We start from the raw sequence: 20988 nt of genomic DNA, 5'->3' as shown, positions 1-20988 counted from the left end.
ATTCCACTTTCAATTCCATTCCATTCCATTCCATTCCACATTCCATTCCACATTCCATTCCATTCCATTCCATTCCATTCCACATTCCATTCCACTTTCCATTCCATTCCATTACACATTCTATTCCAATCCATAGTATTGCAGTCCACACTCCATTCCATTCAATTCCATTCCACATTCCATTACAAGCAAATTCGCATTACAATCCATTTCTAGCCACATCCTTTTCCATTCAATTTCACGTTCCATTCCATTCCTCATTGCATTCCTTTCCGCTCCACATTCCATTCCATTCCATTCTATGTTCCATTCCATTCCGTTCCACATTTCATTCCATTCCATTCCGTTGCAGTCCACATTCCATTCCATTCCATTCCATTCCACATTCCATACCATTGCATTCCACATTCCTTTCCATTCCATTCCACATTCCATTTCATTCCATTCCACGTTCCGTTCCATTCCACTTTCCATTCTAAAGTTTCATTCCACGTTCCATTGAACGTTCCATTCCACTCCATTCCACATTCCATTCTATATTCCTTTCCATTCCATTACACAATCCATTCCACAATCCATTGCATTTGATTCCACATTCCATTCCACATTCCAGTAAATTCCATTCCAGTTCATATTCCTTTCAGTTACATTCCATTCCACATTCCATTCCATTCCATGCTACATTCCATTCCATTCCATTCCACATTCCATTCCATTCCACATTCCATTCCATTAATTTCCATTCCACATTCCATTCCACTTTGCATTCTATTCCATTCCACATTCAATAGCACATTTTATTCCATTCCACGTTCCATTCCATTCCACATCCCATTCCATGTTTCATTCCATTCCACATTCCATTCATTCCATTTCAAATTCCATTCCTTTCCATTCCACATTCCTTTCCATTCTATTCCACATTCCATTCCACATTCCTTTCCTTTCCATTCTGCATTCCATTTCATTCCATTCCATTCCATTCCACATTGCATTCCATTCGATTCCATTCCAATCCAATCCATTACATTCCATTCCGCATTCCATTCCATGCCATTCCATTCCATACCATTCCATTCCATTCTACATTTCATTCCCCTCCATTCCACATTCCATTCCGTATTCCTCTATTCATTCCATTCCATGTTCCATTCCTCATTATATTGCATTCCATTTCATATTACATTCCATTCAATTCCACATTGCATTTCACATTCCTTTCCATTCGATTCCACTTTATATTTCACAGTCCATTCCATTCCATTCCAAATTCTATTCCTTTCCATTCCACCTTCCATTCCATTCCATTCCATTCCATTCCACATTCCATTCCTTTCCTTTCCCCATTCCATTCCATTTGATTCCACATTCCATTCCATTCCATTCCACGTACCACTCCACATTGCATTCCATTTCATTCGACATTCAATTCCACATTTCATTCCATTCAATACAACAATCCTTTCCACATTCCATTGCATTCAATTCCATTCCATTTCTTTCCACATTCCATTCGACATTCCATTCCATTCAATTCCACATTCCATTCCACATTCCCTTCCATTCCATTCCACATTCACTTCCATTCCACATTCCACTCCATTCCATTCCATTCCATTCCACAATCCATGCCATTCCATTCCACAATCCATTCCATTCCATTCCATTCCACAATCCATGCCATTCCATTCCACATTCCATTCCATTCCATTCCATTCCATTCCAGATTCCATTCCATTCCATTCCATTCCACAGTCCTTCCCATTCTATTCCACATTTCATTCCAATCCATTCCACATTCTGTTTCATTCCATCTCATATTCCATTCCATTTCATTCCATTCCAGATTACATTCTATTCAATTCCATATTACATTCCATTCCTTTCGAAATTCAAGTCCATTCCATTGCACATTCCATTCCAATCCATTCCATTCCAGATTCCATTCCATTCCATTCCATTCCACAGTCCTTCCCATTCTATTCCACATTCCATTCCAATCCATTCCATATTCTATTTCATTCCATCCCATAATCCATTCCATTTCATTCCATTCCAGATTACATTCTATTCAATTCCACATTCCATTCCATTCCTTTCCAAATTCAAGTCCATTCCATTGCACGTTCCATTCCATTCCAATCTGTTCCATTCCATTCCACATTCTATTCCACATTCCATTCCATTCCATGCCAATCCATTCCATTCCATTCCATTCTATTCCACATTCCATTAATTTCCATTCCATTGCATTCAACATTCCATTGCATTCCATTCCCCATTACATTCCTCTCCAATCTGCATTCCTTAACATTCCATTCCGTAGTACATTTCATTCCATTCCATTCTACATTCCATTCCTCATTCCTATATTCTTTCCATTCGACGTTCTATTCCACAAACCATTCCTTTCCATTTCACTTTGCATTCCACATTCCCTTCCATTCCACTCCACATTCCATTGCATTCCATTCCATTCCATTCCATGAAATTCCACATTCCAATCTATTACATTCCATTCCATATTCCATTCAATTCCATTCCATTCCACATTAAATTCCATTGCATTCCATTCCACAATCCATGCCATTCCATTCCGCATTCCATTCTATTCCATTCCACATTCCATTGCACATTCCATTCCATTTCTGTCCAAATTCCATTCCATTCCATTCCACACTCCAATCCATTAAATTCCATATTCCTTTTGATTCCATTCCAGTCCATTCCACATTCCATTCCATTCCACATTCCATTCCACATTCGAAACGTTCCATTCCACATTCCATTGCATTTTGCCTTCCATTCACGTACACATTCCTTTCCATTCCACATTCCATTCCATTCCATTCCATTGCACGTTCCAATGCACTTTATTTGATTCCATTCCACATTCCATTCCACATTCCATTTCCTATTTCATTCCGCGTTCCATTCCATTCCATTCCACATTTCATTCATTCCATTCCATTCAATTCCACATTCCATTCCACATTCCATTCCACTGCATTCCACATTCCATTCCATTCCATTCCACATTCCACTCCATTCCATTCCATTCCATTCCGCGTTCCATTCCACATTCCATTCCATTCCATTCTGCATTCCATTCCATTCCATTCCATTCCACATTCCATTCCTTTCCATTCCACGTTCCGTTGCATTCCATTCCATGTTCCATTCCATTCCATTCCACGTTCCATTCCATTCCATTCCACTTTCCATTCCACGTTCCATTGCATTCCATTCCACATTCCATTCATTTCCATTCCATTCCATTCCATTCCACATTCAATTCCAGATTCTATTCCACATTCCATTCCACATTCCATTCCATTCCACTCTACTTTCCTTTTCTTTCCATTCCACATTTCATTCCATGTTCCATTCCGCATTCCATTGCATTCCATTCCACTTTCCATTCCACATTCAATTCCATACAATTCCACATTCCATTCCATTCCATTCCACTTTCCATTCCATCACATTCCAGGTTCCACTCCATTCCAATCCACGTTCCATGACATTCAATTGCACGTACCATTCCATTCCGTTCGACGTTCCATTCTGCATTCCATTCCATTCCACATACCAATCTTTTCCATTCCTCATTCAATTCCATTCCCTTCCACATTCCATTCTCTTCCATTCCACTTTCCATTCCACTTTCCATTCCATTGCATTCCACATTGCATTCCATTCCATTCCATTCCACATTCCATTCCTTTCCATGCCACGTTCCATTCCTTCCCATTCCGCATTCCATTCCTTTACATACCAGGTTGCATTCCACATTCCATTCCATTCCAAATTCCATTGCATTCCCCTTTCCATTCCATTCCATTCCACATCCCATCCCACATTCCATTCCATTCCATTTGACATTAAATTCCACATTCCATTCCAAATTCCATTGCATTCCCCTTTCCATTCCATTTCATTCCACATTCCATCCCACATTCCATTGCATTCCATTCCACATTCCATTCCACATTGCATTCATTTCCATTCCATTCCACATTCCATTCCATTCCACTCAACATTCCATTCCATGACATTCCACATTCCATTCCATTCCTATGCACATTCCATTCCATTCCTATGCACATTCCATTCCATTCCATTACATTCCACATTCCATTCCATTCCATTCCATTCCAGTCCACATTCCATTCCTTTCCATTCTGCATTCCTTTATACATTCCATTCCACATTCCATTACTCTCCTTTCCATTCCGTATTCCATTCCCTTCTTTTCACGTTCTATTCCATTCCATTCCACTTTCCATTCCATTCCATTCCATTCCATTCCACAATCCACGCCATTCCTTTCCACGTTCCATTCCAATCCATTCCACATTCCATTGCAATTTCCATTCCATTCCATTTCACTTTCCATTCCACATTCCATTCCATTTTGCATTCCATTCCATTCCATTTCACATTCCATTCCTTTCAATTCTTCATTTCATTCCATTGCATTGCATTCCATATTCCACTCCATTCCATTCCTCATTTCATTCCATTCCATTGCATTCCACATTCCATTCCATTCCATTCCCATTCCAGTTCATTCCATTCCATTATAGTCCACATTCCATTCCATTCCATTCCTTTCCACATTCCATTCCATTCCATTCCGCATTCCACTCCACATTCCTTTCCACGTTACTGTCCTTTCCATTTCACATTCCATTTCCCATTCCATTCCATTCCATTCCACATTCCAATACATTCCCTTCCACATTCCAATCCATTCCATTCCACATTCCGTTCCATTCCATTCCACATTCTACCACATTCCATTCCAAGTTGCATTGCATTCTGTTCCACGTCCCATTCCACATTCCATTCCATATTACATTCCACTTTCCATTCCAATCTTTTTCACGTTCCTTTCCATTCCATTACACGTTCCATTCCACTTTTCATTCCTTATTCCTTTCCACATTGCATTTCACGTTGCATTCCTTTCCATTCCACTTTCTATTCCATGTTCCATTCCATTCCATTCCATATTCCATTGCATTCAATTCCACATTCCTTTCCATTCCATTCCACATTCCATTCCATTCCATTCTGTTCCATATTCCATTCCATTACAGTCAACATGCCATACCATTACATTCCATATTTCATTCCACATGCCATTCCACATTCGATTCCACATTCCATTCCACATTCCATTCCATCCCATTCCACATTCTATTCCACTCCATTCCACTTTCCATTCCATTCAATTCTAAATATCACTCCATTCCATTGCATTCCACATTCTATTCCATTCCATTCTGCTTTCCATTGCGTCCCATTCCGTTCTATTCCACATTCCATTCCATTCCATTCCATTCCACATTCCATTCCATTCCATTCCACTTTCCATTCCACATCCAATTCTAGTTTCTTTTCCACATTCCATTCCATTTCATTCCACATTCCATTCTTTTCCAATCCACATTCCATTCCACGTTCTATTCCATTCCATTCCACATTCCTTTCCATTCCATTTCACATTCCATTCCTTTCAATTCTTCATTTCATTCCATTGCATTGCATTCCATATTCCACTCCATTCCATTCCTCATTTCATTCCATTCCATTGCATTCCACATTCCATTCCATTCCATTCCCATTCCAGTTCATTCCATTCCATTATAGTCCACATTCCATTCCATTCCATTCCTTTCCACATTCCATTCCATTCCATTCCGCATTCCACTCCACATTCCTTTCCACGTTACTGTCCTTTCCATTTCACATTCCATTTCCCATTCCTTTCCATTCCGTTCGACATTCCGTTTCAGATTCCATTCCATTCCATTCGACATTCCATTGCACATTCCTTTGCTTTCCATTCCACATTCCTTTCCACTCAACTCCACTTTCCATTCCACATTCATTTCCATTCCATTCCACATTCCATTGCACATTCCATTCCACATTTCATTCCACATTGCATTCCGTTCCTTTGCACGTTCCATTCCGTTCCATTCCACATTCCATTCCATTCCGTTCCATTCCATTCCATTCCATTCTGCATTCCACATTCCAATCCATTCCGTTCCGCATTCCATTCCATTCCATTCCATTCCACATTTCTTACTATTCCATTCCACATTCAATTTCATTCCATTCCACATTGCATCCCATTCCATTCCACGTTCCATTCCATTCCATTCCACTTACCATTCCACATTTCATTCCACTTTCCATTCCATGTTGCATTCCTTTCTGTTCCAAGTTCCATTCCACGTTCCATTCCATTCCATTTCACGTTCCATTCTACATTCCATTGCACATTTCCTTCCACGTTCAATTCCACATTCCATTCCACGTTCCTTCCATGTTCCATTCCATGTTCCATTGCGCGTTCTATTCCTTACAATTCCAAGTTCCATTCCGCATTCCATTCCATTGCATTATACTTCCCATTCCACATTCCATTCCACATTGCATTCCACATTCCATTCTCTTCCATTATACTTTCCATTCCGCATTCCATTCCACAATAATTTCCATTCCATTACATTCCGTTCCACATTCCATTCCACATAACATTCCTTCGCATTTCACATTCCATTCCGCATTCCATTCCACATTCCATTCCATTCCATTCCACATTCCATTCCACATTCAGTTTCACATTACATTCCATATTACATTCCACATTGCATTTCATATTTCTTTCCACATTGCATTCCATTCCATTCCACATTCCATTCCACATTCCATTCCACGTTCCATTAAAATCCGTTCCACTTTCCTTTCCACATTCCATTACACATACCTTTCCACATTACTTACGTTCTGTTCCACATTCCATTTCACAGTCCTTTCTACTTTCCATTCCATTCCATTCCACATTCCATTCCACCTTCCATTCAAAATTCCATTCCATATTCCATTCCATTCCATTCCATTCCACATTCCATTCCATTCCATTCCACATTCCATTCCATTACATTCCGCATTCCATTCCACATTCCATTCCACGTTCCATTTCATTCCATTCCACCTTCCATTATACCTTCCATTCCATTCCATTCGATGTTCCACTCCACGTTCCATTCCATATTTCATTCCATGCCTTTCCATTCCATTCCACATTCCATTCCACATTGCATTCCATTCCTTTCCACACTGCATTCTACATTCCATTCTACATTCCATTCCATTCCATTCCACGTTACATTCCACGTTCCATTCTTCGTCCCATTCCATTCCATTCCATGATGAATTCCGCATTCAATTCCATTCCATTTCACGTTGCATTCCACATTCCACTCCACTCCATTCCATTCCACATTCCGTTACACTTCTTCCCACATTCCATTCCATGTTCCATTCCATTCCAATCCACATTCAGTTCCATTCCATTCCATTCTTGTCCACATTCTTTTCCATTCCCTTCCATTCCACATTCCATTCCAATTTTTTCCACTTTCCATTTCATCCCATTCATTATAAATTTCCATACTGCAGTCCGTGTTCCATTCCACATTCCATTACATTGTGTTCCATAAACCATTCCATTCCATTCCACATTCCATCCCATTGAATTCCATTCCACATTCCATTCCATTTCTTTCAATTGCAGTCCACATTCTATTCAATTCCACTCCATTCCATTCTACATTCCATTTCATTCCATTGCACATTCAATTCCAATCAATTCCTCATTCCATTTCATTCCATTCCATATTCCACTCCAATCCATTCCACATTCCATTCCATTCAATTCCACATTCAATTCCATTCCATTGCACATTCCATTCATTTCCATTCCATTCCACATTCCATTCCACAGTCCATTCCATTCTGTTCCACTTTAGATTCCATTCCATTCCACATTCCATTAAAATCCATTCCTTTCCACATTCCATTCCGTTCTATTAGTCATTCCATTCCACGTTCCATTCCACTTTCCATTGCACTTTCCAGTCCACGTTCCATTCCACGTTCCATTACACGTTCCATTCCATTCAATTCCACATCCCATTCCACATTCCATTCCATTCCATTCCACATTCCATTCCATTCCAATCCACATTCCATACCACTCCATTCCATTTCTTTCCACATTCCATTCCGTTCCATTCCACATTCCATTCCATTCCATTAAACATTCCATTCCACATTCCATTCTATTCAATTTCATATTCCTTTCCGTTCCATTCCATTCAATTTCACATTCCATTCTCTTCCATTCCTGATTCCTTTCCCCTTTCCATTCCACATTCCATTACACATTCCGTTCCCCAGTCCATTCCACATTGCATTACTTTGCATTCCACATTCCATTTCACATTCCATTCTGTTCCATTCCACATTCCTTTCCACATTCCATTCCACATTCCATTCCACGTTCCGTTCCTCATTTCATTCCACATTCCACTCCATTCCATTCCACATTGCATTCCATTGCATTCCACATTCCATTTCACATTCCTTTCCATTCCATTCCACATTCCACTCCATTCCATTCCACTTTCCATTCCACATTCCATTACTTTCCATTCCATATTCCATTCCATTCCATTCCACATTTCTATTACATTCCATTCAACGTTCCATTCTACATTCCATTCCAAGGTCCATTTAATTAAATTCCTCGTTCGATTCCCCATTCCATTCCATTCCATTCCACTTTCCTTTCCACATTCCATTCCACATTCCATTCCACTGCATTCCACATTCCATTCCGTTCCATTCCACTTTCCATTACTCGTTCCATTCCATTCAAGTCGATGTCCAATTCCACATTGCAATCCAAACTCCATTTCCCATTCAATTACACTCTATTTCACATTGCATTGCACATTCCACTACATTCCATTCCACAATCCATTCCACAGTCCACTATATTCCATCCCCCATTCCATGCCACGTTCCAATCCATTCCTTTCCACCTTCAATTAAACATTCCTTTACATTACATTTGACTTTCTACTCCACATTCCATTCCACATTCCGTTTCAGATTCCATTCTGTTCCGTTACACCCTCCATTCCACACTCCATTCCACATTCCTTTCAACATTCCATTCCGTTCCATTCCATGTTCCGTTCCACATTCCATTCCGCATTCCATTCCACATTCCATTCCACATTCCATTAAATTCCATTCCACTTTCCAATCTATTCCATTCCACATTCCTTTCCACGTTCCATTCAACGTTCTATTCCAAGTTCCCTTCGATAGCATTTCACGTTCCATTCCGCATTCCATTACATTCCATTCCACTTTCCTTTCAACATTCCAATACCCATTCCATTGCACATTACATTCCGTTCCATTCCACATTCCATTCCACATGCCGTTCCACATTCTATTCCATTAGATTCCACATTCCATTCCATTCCATTGCACATTCCATTCCAAATTCCATTCCTTTCCTTTCCACATTTCATTCCACATTCCATTCCACATTTCATTCCACATTCCATTCTATTCCACATTCCAATACGCGTTCCAATAAATTACATTCCACGCTCCATTCCACGTTACATTCCACTTTCCATTCCACATTCCAATCCACATTCCATTCCACAATCCATTCCAAATTCCATTCCACAATACGTTCCACATTCGATTCCACAATCCATTCCGCATTCCATTCCATTCTGTGCCACATTCCATTCCACGTTCCATTCCTTTCCATACCACTTTCAATTCCACATTCCATTACATTACATTTCACATTCCATTCCACATTCCATTCCAAATTCCATTTCACATTCCATTGCGTTCCATTCCACATTCCATTCCACACTCCATTCCACATTCCATTCCACATTCCATTCCACGTTCCATTCCATTCCATTCCACGTTACATTTCACACTCCATTCCACATTCCATTCCAAGTTCCATTCCATTCCATTCCACGTTACATTTCACACTCCATTCCACATTCCATTCCAAATTCCATTCCACGTTCAGTTCTGTTCCATTTCACATTCCATTCCACACTCCATTCCACATTCCATTCCACATTTCATTCCATTAAATTCCACATTCCTTTCCACTTTTCATTTTGCATTCCTTTCCACATTCCTTCCCACATTCCATTCCACATCCCATTTCACATTCCATTCCATTCCGTTCCACATTCCTTTCCCCATTCCAATCCTCGTTCCATTCCATTTCATTCCACATTTAATTAAACATTCCATTCCATTCCATTTCACATTCCATTCCGTTAAATTCCAGATTCCTTTCCACATTCCATTCCATATTCAATTCCACAATCCCTTCCACATTCCGTTCCAAACTCCTTTCCATTCCATTCCACATTCCATTCCATTCCATTCCACATTCCATTTCACTTTCCATTCCGTTCCATTACACATTCCTTTCCACATTCCATTACACATTCCATTCCAAATTCCGTTCAAAATTCCATTCCATATTCCATTCCTATCCATTCCACATTCCATCTCACATTCCGTTCAACTTTCCATTTCACATTCCAATCCATTCCATTCGCCATTCCATTCTATTCCATTCCAAATTCTATTCCACCTTCCGTTCCATTCCATTCAACATTCCATTCCATTCCTCACTTCATTACATTCCATTCCACATTCTATTTTACGTTCCATTTCAAGGTCGATTCATTTCCATTCCACGTACCATTACACATTCCATTCCATTCCATTCCATTGCTTTCCATTTCACATTCCATTACGCATCCATTCCATTCCATTGCACTTTCCATTCCACATCGTATTCCACATTCCATTCCAAATTCCAATCCGTTCCATTCCACTTTTTTACCACATTCCTTCCGCATTCTATTCAATATTCCATTTCACTTTCCATTCCATACCATTCCACATTCCATTCCATTCCACATTCCATTCCATTCCACATTCCATTCCACATTCCATTCCATTCCATTTCACATTCCCTTCCGTTCCATTCCACATTTCTTTCCATATTCCATTCCACATTACGTTCCACATTCCGTTCCACATTCCATTCCACATTCCATTCCATTCCATTCCACATTCAATTCCATTCCATTTCACATTCCATTCCACATTGCATTCCACATACCATTCCACATTCCATTCCATGTTCCATTCCACATTCCATTCCACGTTTCATTCCATTCCATTCCATGTTCCATTCCACGTTCCACTCCATTCAATTCCACGTTCCGTTCCACATTCCATTCCATTCAATTCCACATTGCATTTCACATTCCATTCCACATTCCATTCCACATTTCTTTCCATTCCATTCCAAGTTCCAATCCACGTACCATTACACTTTCCACTCCACGTTTTGTTACATTCCATTCCTCTTTCCATTCCAAGTTCCATTACGCATTCCATTCCACATTCAATTCCATTCCACACCATTCCATTCAATTCCACATTCCATTCAACATTGCATTCCACATTTCATTCCATTCCATTCCAATTTCCTTTACATGTTCCATTCCACGTTCCATTCCACGTTCCATTCCATTCCGTTCCACGTTCCATTCCATTCCATTCGACATTTCTTTCCCTATTCCATTTCACATTCCATTCTTCATTCCATTTGACATACCATTGCATTCCCTTCCACATTCCATTCCACATTCCTCTGCACGTTCCATTCCATTCCATTGTACATTCCATTCCACTTTCCATTCATTTACATTCCACATTCCATTCCACATTCCATTCCATTCGATTCCACATTCCATTCCACATTCCATTACATGTTCCATTTCATTCCATTCCACATTCCGTTCCACAATCCATTTCACATTCCATTCCACATTCCTTTTCACATTCCATTCCATTCCATTACATTCCATTTTGCATTCTACATTCCATTCCACTTTCCTTTCCATTCCATTCCACATTACATTCCACTTTCCATTCCATTCCATTCCACTTTCCATTCCACGTTCCGTTACACATTCCATTCCACTTTCCATTCTATTCCATTCCTCTTTTCATTCCACTTTCCATTCCACAGTCGATTCCACATTCCATTCCACAATCCACTGCATTCCATTCCACATTGCATTCCACATTCCATTCCAAATTCCTTGGCACATTCCTTTCCAATCCATTCCACATTCTATTGCACATTCCATTCCATTCCTTTCCACATTCCATTCCACCTTCCATTCCAAGTTCCATTCCACGGTCCACTCCATCCCACGTTCCATTCCACTTTTCATTCCAAGTTCCATTCCATTCCATTCCACATTCCATTCCATTAGATTCTACTTTCCATTTCATGCGGTTCTACGTTCCATTCCTCATTCCATTACACAATCCATTGACTTCCATTCCACATTCCATTCCACATTCCATTCCATATTCCTTTGCTCATTCCTTTCCATTCCATTCCAAATTCCATTCCACAGTCAATCCCACATTACATTCCACTTTCTATTCCATTCCATTACACGTTAAATTGCACATTCCATTGCATTATATTTGACATTCCATTACACATTCCATTCCACATTCCATTTCACATTGCATTCCGTTCCATTACACATTCCATTACACACTCCATTCCACATTCCATTCCACATTCCATTCCGTTTCATTCCACATTCGTTTCCACATTCCTTTTCGCATTGCATTCCACAATCCATACAACATTCCAATCCACACTACATTCGACGTTGCATTCCACATTCCATTCCGTACCTTTCCACATTCCTTTCCACATTCCATTCCACATTCCATTCCATTAAATTCCACATTCCATTCCATTGCATTTCACATTCCATTCTGTTCCATTCCACATTCCTTTCCACATTCCATTCAATTCCACATTTGTTTTCATTCCATTCCACGTTCCATTCCACTTTCCATTCCACATTCCATTGCATTCCATTCCACATTCCATTCCACGTTCTATTCCAGATTCCATTCCACATTCCATTCCACGTTGCAAATCTTTCCGTTCCATGTTGCATTCCAGGTTCCATTACTTTCCATTCCACTTTCCATTCCACATTCCATTGCACATTCCATTGTATCTTCCATTCCACATTATATTCCATGTTCCATTCCACGTTCCATTCAATGTTCCATTCCACGTCTCATTCCATACCATTCCACCTCCCATTCCACATTCCATTCCATTCCGTTCCACGTTCCATTCCACATTCCATTCCACGTTCGATTCCACATTCCATTCCATTCCATTACATGCTCCCTTCCACATTCCACTCCATTACATGCTCCCTTCCACATTCCAATCCACATTCCATTCCACATTCCATTGCATTCCATTCAACATTTCATTCCACATTCCATTTCAGAACCCATTACACATTCCATTCCTTTCCATTCCACATTCAATTCAATTCCATTCCATTCCTCTTTCCATTCCATGTTCCATTCCACGTTCCATTAAAATTTCCATTCCACGTTCCATTCCATTCCATTCCACATTGCATTCTACCTTTCAGTCCATTGCATTCCACTTTCTATGCCACATTCCATTCAACAATCCATTTCATTCCATTCCACATTCCATTTCACGTTCCATTCCCCATTTCACTGCATTCCATTCCTCATTCCATTCCCTTCCACTCCACAATACATTCCAGATTCCATTCCATCTTCCATTCCACATTCCATTCCGCATTCCATTCCATTCCATCTGACATTCCGTTCCACGTTCCATTCCACGTTGCATTCCACGTTCTATTCCATATCATTCCGTGTTGCATTCTGTTCCATTGCACATTTCATTCCACCTTCCATTTCGCATTCCATTTGACATTCCATTTCACATTCTTTCCATTCCATACCACATTCCATTCCATTCCATTACACATTCCATTCCATTCCTTTCGAAATTCCTATCCTTTCCACATTACATTCCATATTCCATTCCACGTTCCATTCCATTCCATTCCACTTTCCATTCCATGTTACATTTTATGTTCCATTACATTCCATTCCACGTTGCGCTGCACATTCCTTTACATCCCATTTCACGTTCCATTCCAAATTTCAATTACAAATTCCATTCCACTTTCCATTCCTTTCCTTGCCACATTCCATTCCACGTTCCATTCCACATTCCATTCCATTCCATTCCACATTCCATTCCACACTCCTTTCCGTTCCATTCCACATTCCATTCGATACTCCATTCAACATTGCATTCCACATTCCATTCCACATTCAATTACACATTCCATGCCGTTCTATTCCACTTTCCATTCCACAGTCCATTCCACATTCCATTTCACATTCCATTCCCTTCCATTCCACAATCCTTTCCACAATCCATTCCACCTTCCATTCCACATTCCACATTCCTTTCCTTACCATTCCTTTCCGCAATCCATACCAATTTCCATTCCATTCCGTTCCACATTCCATTCCATTGCATTCCACTTTCCATTCCCTTCCATTCCACATTCCATTCCACATTCCATTCCATTCCATTCTATTCCACATTCTATTCCATTCCATTCCACATTCCATTCTATTCCATTTTGCATTCCATTCCATTCCACATTCCATTCAATTCCATTCCACATTCCATTCCACATTCTATTCTACCTTTCATTCCGCATTGCATTCCACATTCCATTCCATTCCATTTCACATTACATTCCTCTTTTCATTCCACAGTCCATTGCACATTCCAATCCACATTCCAACCACATTCCATTCCATTCCGTTCCTCATTCCATTCCACACTGCATTCCATTCCATTCCTCGTTGCATTCCATTCTCCATTCAACATTCCATTCCACATGCAATTCCACTTTTCATTCCATGTTCCATTCCATATTCCATTCCACACTGCATCCCACATTCCATTCGACATTCCATTCCGTTCCATTCCACATTCCTTTCCTCTTTCCTTTCTGCAATGCATTCCACGTTCAATTCCATATTCCAATCCACACTCCATTCCACATTCCATTCCACATTTCATTCCATGCCATTCCACATTTCTTTCCACATTCCATTCCACATTGCATTCCATTCCATTCCACACTCCATTCCACATTCCATTCAATTGCATTTCACATTCCATTCTGTTTCATTCCACGTTCCTTTCCACATTGGATTCCACATTCCATTCCACATTCCGTTCCACAATCCATTCCACATTCAATTCTATTCCATTCCACAATCCATTTCATATTCCAATCCGTCACTTTCCACATACATTCCACATTCCATTCCACATTCCGCTCCACATTCCTTCCCATTCCATTCCACATTCCATTCCATTACATTCCACATTCCATTTCACATTTCATTCCACATTCCATTCCACTTTCCATTCCATTCCTTTCCACATTCCATTCCACATTCCATTTAACGTTCCAATCATCTCCATTTCACGTTCCATTCCACGTTCCATTCCCCGTCCAAATCTATTTCATTACACGTTCAATTCCACAGTCAATTCCATTCCATTTCCCTTTCCATGCTATTTTCCATTCCACATTCCATTTCACGTTCCATTCTGTACATTCCACATTCCATTCCAAACACTATTCCACATTCCTTTCCCCATTCCATTCCGTTCCATTCCACATTCCATTCCACACTCCATTCCAAATTCCTTTGCACATTCCTATCCATTCCATTCCACATTCCTTTCCAGATTCCATTCCACATTCCATTCCACTCCATTCCACATTCCATTCCACAACCCACTATATTCCACTCCACATTCCATTCCATTCCATTCCACATTCCTTTCCAAATTCCATTCCACATTCGATTCCATTCCATTCCACATTGAATTTCACATTCCATTCCACATTCCATTCCACGTTCCTTTCCATTCCATTCCTCTTTCCATTCCACGTTCCATTCCACGTTTCATTCCGTTGCATTCCACGTTCCATTCGAAGTTATATTCGCTGTTCTATTCCATTCCGTTCTACGTTCCATTCCACGTTCCATTCCATACTCCATTCCACGTTCCATTCCATATTCCATTCCATATTCCATTCCAAATTCCATCCCATTCCATTCCATTCCACATTCCATTAAACGTTCCATTCCATATTCCATGTAATTCCATTCCACTTTCCTTTCCATGTTCCATTCCACGTTCCATTCCACATTCCATTCCACGTTCCATTCCATTCCATTCCACTTTCCATTCCATTCCATTCGACATTTCTTTCAACATTCCATTTCACATTCCATTCCACATTCCATTCCAGATTGCATTGCTTTCCATTACACATTCCATTACACAACCCACTACATTCCCTTCCACATTCCATTCCATTCCACATTCCTTTCCACATTCCATTCCTCACTCAAGTCCACATTCCTTTCCACATCCCATTCCACATTCCATTCCATTCAATTCCACATTCCATTCCACGTTCCATTCCACGTTTCATTCCATTCCTTTCCACATTCCATTCCACGATCCATTACCTTCAATTCCACGTTCCGTTCCACATTCAATTCCATTCCATTCCACATTGCATTTCACATTCCATTCCACATTCTATTCCACATTTCTTTCCATTACTTTCCTCATTCCATTCTTCATTCCATTCCATGTATCTTTCCACGTTCTGTTCCACGTTCCATTCCACGTTCCACTGCATTCCATTCCACATTACATTCCACATTCCATTCCACATTTTATTCCATTCCATTCCACGTTCCTTTCCACATTCCATTCCACGTTCCATTCCATTCCCTTCGACATTCCTTTCGACATTCCATTTCACATTCCATTCCACATTCCATTTGACATAACATTGCATTCCCTTCCACATTCCATTATACATTCCTTTGCACATTCCCTTCCATTCCATTGTATACTCCACTCCAAATTACATTCCATTCCAATCCATTCCACATTCCCTTCCTCATTCCATTCCATTACATTCCGCATTCCATTCCATGTTCCATTCCACATTCCATTTCATTCCATTTCACATTCCATTCCACGTTCCATTTCACATTCCATTCCATTCCATTGCATTCCACATTCCATTCTACATTCCATTCCACATTCCTTTCCGTTCCATTCCACATTCCATCCCACGTTCCATTCCATTCCATTCCACTTTACATTCCACGTTCCATTCCACATTCCATTCCACGTTCCATTCCATTCCATTCCACTTTCAATTCCACGTTCCATTCCACATTCCATTCCACATTCCATTGAGTTCCATTCCATATTCCGTTCCATATTCTTTTGCACATTCCTTTCCTTTCCATTCCACATTGCATTCCACATTCCATTCCATACCATTCCTCATTCCATTACACATTGCATTCTACGTTGCATTCCACATTCCTTTCCGCGTTTCTTTCTATTCCATTACACGTTCCATTCCCTTCCATTCCACGATCCATTTCATCCCGTTCCAGTTTCCATTCCATTCCATTCCACATTCCATTCCATTCCTTACTATTCCACTTTCAATTCCATTCCATTCCACTTTCCATTCCCTTAAATTCCACATTCCATTCCACATTCCGTTCTACATTCCATTCCATTCCTTTCCACAATCCATTCCACACTCCATTCCACATAGCTTTCCACATTACATTACATTCCATTCCACATTCCTTTCCACATTCCATTCCGCAATCCATTCCATTCCATTCCGCAGTCCATTCCAAAATCAATTCCACAGTCTATTCCTTTCCAATCCACATTCCATTCAACATTACATTCCTTTTGATTCCACATTCCATTCCATTCCATTTCACATTCCATTCCCCATTCCATTCCACATTCCATTCCCCATTCCATTCCATTCCAATCCACATTCCATTCCACTTTCCAGTCCGCTTTCCATTCCTCATTCCATTTCACATGTCATTGCACGTTTCATTCCATTCTATTCCACATTCCATTCCATTCCATTCAATTCCATTCCACATTCCATTTCATTCCATTCCATTCCACATTCCATTCCTTTCCATTACACATTCAATTCCATTCCATTCCACACTGCATTCCATTTCATTCCAATCCATTCCACATTGCATTACACTTTACATTCCCTTCCATTCCACATTCCATTACATTACCTTCCACATTTCATTCCACGTTCCATTCCACTTTCCATTCCATGTTCCATTCCACATTGAATTCCACGTTCCATTCCACGTTCCATTCCATTCCATTACAGATTCCATTCCAGATTCCACTGCAAACTACATTCCATTCCATTCCATATTCCATACCATTAAAGTCCATTCTATTCCACATTCCATTCCATTCCACATTGAATTCCAGATTCCATTCCATTCCATTCCTCAATCCATTCGGCATTCCATTAAATTCCATTCCATATTCCATTCCATTCCATTCCACCTTCCATAACTTTCCATTCCACATTCCATTCCACATTCAATTCCACGTTGCATTCCACATTCCATTCCACATTCCAGTCCACGTTCCATTCCATTCCATTCCACGTTCCATTCCATGTTCCATTCCAAATTCCATTCCACATTCCATTCCACGTTCCTTTCCATTCCATTCCACGATCCATTATATTGCATTCCTCGTTCCATTCCACTTTCAATTCCGTGTTCAATTCCGTTTTATTCCACGTTCCATTCCACATTCCATTTCATTCTATTCCACGTTCCATTTCACATAGCATTGCACATTGCATTCCACGATGCATTCCATGTTACATTGTATATTCCATTCCACGTTCCATTACACGTTCCATTCCACTTTGCATTCGGCATTCCATTCCACGTTCCTTTCCATTCCATTCCACATTCCATTCCACATTGCATTCCACGTTTCATTATGTTCCATTCCACATTCGATTCCAAGTACCGTTCCACATTCAATTCCACATTCCATTCCATATTCCATTCCATTCCTTTCCACATCCCATTCCACTTTCCATTCCACGTTCCATTCCACATTCCATTTCACATTCCATTCCAGATTTTATTCCATTCTGTTCCGCATTCCATTTCATTCCGTTCCACTTTCCATTCCACTCTATTCAATTCCATTCCACCTTCCATAACATTCCATTCCATTCCACATTCCAGTCTTTTCCATTACACAATACATTAAATTCCATTCCACATTCCATTCCATTTCATTCCATTCCATTTCACGTTCTGTTACACTTTACATTCCCTTCCATTCCACTTTCCAATACATTCCATTCCACATTTCATTCCACGTTGCATTCCACGATACATTCCGCGTTCCATTCCACATTCAATTCCAAGTTCCATTACACGTTTCATTCCATTTCATTCCAGATTCCACTGTACATTCCATTCCATTCCATTTCACATTCCATACCATTAAATTCCATTCCTTTCCACATTCCAGTCCATTCCACATTCCATTACACGTTCCGTTCCATTCCATTCCACTTTCCATTCCGCACTCCATTAAATTCCATTCCACATTCCATTACATTCCTTTCCACATTGCACAACTTTCCATTCAACATTCCATTCCACATTCAATTCCATGTTGCATTTCACATTTCATTCCACTTTCCATCCCACGTTCCTTTCCATTCCATTTCATGTTCCCTTCCATTCCACGTTCCATTCCACATTCAATTCCACGTTGCATTCCATTCCATTCCACTTTCCATTCCAAATTCCATTCCATTCTATTCCACTTTCCATTTCACATTGCATTGCACATTCCATTCCGCGATACATTCCACATTCCTTTGCTCATTCCATTTTACTTTCTTTTCCACGTTACATTCCATGTTCCATTCCACGTTGCACTCCACTTTCCATTTCACGTTCCGTTCCATTCCATTCCACTTTCCATTCCACGTTCCATTCTACATTCCATTCCGCATTACATTATGTTCCATTCCACATTCCATTCCACCTACCATTCCACAATCCATTCAACATTCCATTCCACATTCCATTCCACATTATATTCCATTACATTCCACATTCCATTCCACATTCCATTGCACATTCCATTCCATTTCAGTCCACATTCCATTCCACATCCCATTGCATTCCAGTCCACATTTGATTCCACATTCCACTCCATTCGATTCCATATTCCATTCCATTCCAATCAACTTCCCATTCCACATTCAATTCCATTCTATTCCACATTCTATTCCACCCTCTTTTCCAGATTCCATTCCATTCCATTGCACATTCCATTCCACAATATATTCTATTCCATTCCTCGTTGTTTTCCACTTTCCATTCCACATTCCATTCCACATTCCATTCCATTCCATTCCAGTTTCCATTCCACGTTCCATTCCACATTCAATTCCACCTTCCATTCCAGGTTCCATTCCATTCCATTCCACGTTCCATTCCAAATTCCATTTCACAATTCATTCCACTTTCCATTCCACATTGCATTCCACTTTCCATTCCACCTTCCATTCCATTCAATTCCACGTTCCTTTCCATTCCATTCCATTCAATTCCACGTTCCATTCAATTCCATTCCACATTCAATTCCATTCCATTCCACCTTCCATTCCATTCAATTCCATGTTCCTTTCCATTCCATTCCATTCAATTCCACTTTCCATTCAATTCCATTCCACATTCTATTCCGTTCCATTCCATTCCACTATGCACTCCATTCCATTCCCACTGCATTCCACAACCCATTTCATTCCATTGCACTTTCAATTCCCTTGCATTCCACATTCCATTCCACATTGCAACCCATTGCACTCCATATTCCATTCCTTTCCATTCCACAATCCATTCCATTCCATTCCACATTGCAATCCACATTCCACTCCATTCCATTCCTTTGCATATTCCATTCCACATTCCATTCCATTTCATTTCACTTTCAGTTCCATTCAATTCCATTCCGTATTCCATTTCACATTCCATTTCTTTCCATTTGATATTCCTTTCCATTCCATTCAACATTCCATTCCGCATTAAATTCCATTCCATTCCATATTCCATTGAACATTCCATTCCTTTCCTTTCCACATTCCAAACTACATTACTTTCCATATTCCATTCCACATTCCATTCCACATTCCATTC

Source organism: Pongo pygmaeus, chromosome 13 (assembly GCF_028885625.2).
Source record: "Pongo pygmaeus isolate AG05252 chromosome 13, NHGRI_mPonPyg2-v2.0_pri, whole genome shotgun sequence".
Classification (NCBI taxonomy): Eukaryota; Metazoa; Chordata; class Mammalia; order Primates; family Hominidae; genus Pongo; species Pongo pygmaeus.
Note: the sequence above shows the minus strand (reverse complement) of the source record.